The following is a 3,422-nucleotide window of genomic DNA, read 5'->3' as shown; positions in this document are numbered from 1 at the left end:
CTGTATCGACCTAAAAGGAGAGTATGTTGAAAAATAAAACCGACTTTGGCCAAAAAACGTCTCCGTGTTTCATTTTTCAAGGACTTATCAGACTGCCTAGTACAAAGAATTGTAGGAACCTGCAAAATATGTCAGAGAAACAAGTTAGTTCGCAGGGAAACTCGACAACCTATGATCATCACAGATACTCCCAAGGAGCCCTCCGAAAAAAGTCAAATAGATTTAGTAGGGCCCTTACCAGTAACTCCTAAGGGAAATACTCATATTCTAACGATACAGTGTAATTTCTCTAAATATTCTGACGTAATTCCTTTGCAAAATATCGATTCAGTTACGATAACACATGCTATAGCCGAGCAGTTTATTTCTCGATATGGCTGTCCCCAGGTTATACACACCGATCAAGGTTCAAATCTTATTAGTAAGGTAATGAAGACCTTTTGCAAAATATTCCACATAATAAAGATTCAATCAGTCGCGTATCATCCCCAGAGTTTGGGTTCGCTTGAAAGGAGTCATCATACTCTCATAGAGTATTTAAGAAGTTTTAAGGGTTCAAAAAATTGGGATGAATGGTTAAGATACGCTGTTTTTTCTCATAATACCAGTGTACATGAAGCTACTGGCTTCACCCCCTATAGCCTTGTATTTGGAAAATAGGCTAACATACCATTCAGTTTTAATCGAAACTACCAGATAAAACATTTGTTGGTTATTTAAGGGATCTTTTCGAAAAACTGGATAATTGTCAATCAATGGCTTTCGAGCGAATCCAAGAGGCGAAACAAAAATCTCAATTATATTATGATCGGAAACAAAATCCGAAGTTTTTCAAATCAGAAGATCAAGTTTATTTAACAAAAATGATCAGAAAAGACTAGAAATTTGATCCATATTTTTCAGGACCTTTTATTTTAGAAAGAACAATAGGCGAAAGAAATGCCTTAATTCGACTAGGTCCGAACAAAACTGCAATCGTGCACGTGGCCCGATTAAAATTGTGTCCATACCCATGTGATGATCAATGTGACGATCATTTAATAAATCGAGAATAAGCAGCCAGGCACTTCGAAACATTGAAACACGAAATTTTCGTACTGAATACCGAAGACTCGGTTTTTCAAAAATTTCATAAGTGAAACCTTGTTGTTAATAACTAGATTTAAATAACAATATAAAATTGAATGGTAAAAAAATTTGGATCACGATGATCCAATCCTTTTGAGGGGTGAGAAAGATATGAGAAGTGAGGGCTATTTTCAATCATTCTTCCATTAGAAATTGTTTTAAATGGTTCATTCATTTCATAATACCCCAATAAAATTTTCAAATGTATTAGTTTATTTCAAAAAAAAAAAATGTTTTTTCTACTTTAATAGATAACTCTTTAACAAAATGCTAGAATTTTCAATAAAATAATTGAATTTTTAACATGATAGTTGAATATACAACCTAAAAAGACAAATTTCCAACGAAAACGTGTCATAGTTTATATATTAATAAAAAAAAAGAATGAAATTTAAACAACAAAAAAAAGGAATTTTAAAACTAAAAAGACGAATTTCCAACAAATAAAAATTTTTGACTAAAAAATTAAATAAAAGTTTATCTAAACTATTGAACCTTCAAACCAGAAAACAAATTTTCTTTACGAACATTCAATTATCAAACAAAAAATATGACTGCAAAAAAAAATAATTTTCCACGAAACTGATGCATTTTTATGAAAAAATATGAAATTCATCTTAAAGCAGAAGAATTCTTTATTACAAAAAAGTTAAGTTTTCATCAAAAAAAGATTCCAGTTAACTCAGTAAAATCAAAAATTGAATTTTTGTAACAAAAAAGTAAGTTTCTACGAAAAAACTTAAAATAGTTAAATTCTCTACCAAAGAGTTGCATTGTTTTAAAAAAAAGATCAATTTTGTACTAAAACAGATGAATTTTTATTAAAAAAACAATTTTTTTATAAGTAGTAGTTTCATCCAGAAGATATTTCAGTTCATTTTTCAACACCAAAATATAAATTTTAAACAAAAAGTAAATTTTCTACGAAATAGTTACATTTTTGATAAATTAGTGTAATAGCTTAATTTGTAACCAAACAGTTGCATTTTTATTTAAAAAAAAGAATAAAATTGTCTTTTGTATAATAATGTTCCAAATTGTAGAAGTTGCTTGTCTAAAAAAAAATTCAAATAGAATATACACAAAGAAAGAGTTCTTCTTAAGCATAATATAAAAAATTAATAATGAATAGATTTGGAACACTTATCTAAATATATAATTTCAAGATTGACCAGCTTACTTTCTTAACCTGTAAAATAAAAAGGGGAAGTTGTTAAAAAAAAAGAAAACAATAATTAATTAATTAATCATGATCTTACAATGTGGAGTACATTTGAGAGGAGTAGCTGAGTCACAGCAATCTAACAGAATTCAAATCACGATAATTTCGCGGTTAGTAATTATAAACCTAACCTACAATTTTTACGGAAAGGATTTTAATTTTTAATAAATTAAATACGAAATGAAGATTTGTATGAATGAATCTTTAAACAAATTAGTTAATTATAAAAAACAAAAACAAAAGGGATTTTATCTTAAGGGATAATATAAATATTTTTAAATGCACATTAATTTCATGAAATTAGATTTAGGATCATTTAATTTCATTGGGTCATTCAAATAAGCACGCCCCTTCCACTTTTTGATAGTTTGAGAGGCGGCAGGATAGAAAACATTCTCAGTTTGAAATTGACCCTGATACCATATATACTTTAAAGAAAGAAAGAAAGAAAAGGAGGAAAGACAACAAGATGGTATTAGAATTTATTGTTGAAATAATAACCATAATCATTAAAACGTTAACCTTTCCTATTCTAAATATTTAATATTCTTGGTTATTTAAATTGTATAAGTGAAGACATTTATTCAAAATAATAATAATTATAGAGAAAATTGAATTTTGATATTATAGGAAATTTATAATATAATTTCAGAATACTTGATAATTTTATTTGAAAAATAATAATAAATATTAGAAATTGTAGAATACTGATTTAATTGATTAAATATATGATTTTGAATCTTTTAAAAATTGTCAGGAAAAGCAAGAATAAAAAAAGATTTTGTTCTTTCCTAGCAAAATCTCCAGAGAATAGGGGAGGAGGATGCGCCAGTGCGTCACTGCTATGCATTCATCTTTGCCACCGATGAAATCGGGTGGACCTGGCGGTGTCAGGTTTGCGCACAACAAGGCTTGCACCCAGGCCATGCTGGAAAGTGGATGGCTCAGTAACGGGTTGGAGCATCACAGGGCATTGGTCATAAATGTAGACATTCGGGACGGAAGGGTCAACTGGAACATATTAAACCCATTGATGGTTCCACCGATTGAACTTTTCTTTTTTTTAACCATA

At 29.2% G+C, this 3,422-nt stretch overlaps 1 long non-coding RNA gene across 1 annotated transcript in view; it reads right to left on the bottom strand.

Moving 5' to 3' along the window:
- Window positions 1-3,422, bottom strand: part of LOC117173579 — a 9,528-nt gene that overhangs the window by 5,772 nt on the left and 334 nt on the right. The window lies entirely within an intron of this gene.

The sequence above is a fragment of the Belonocnema kinseyi genome, chromosome 1 (assembly GCF_010883055.1).
Source record: "Belonocnema kinseyi isolate 2016_QV_RU_SX_M_011 chromosome 1, B_treatae_v1, whole genome shotgun sequence".
Taxonomy (NCBI): Eukaryota; Metazoa; Arthropoda; class Insecta; order Hymenoptera; family Cynipidae; genus Belonocnema; species Belonocnema kinseyi.
Note: the sequence above shows the minus strand (reverse complement) of the source record. Positions and strands in the feature narration are given on the sequence as shown.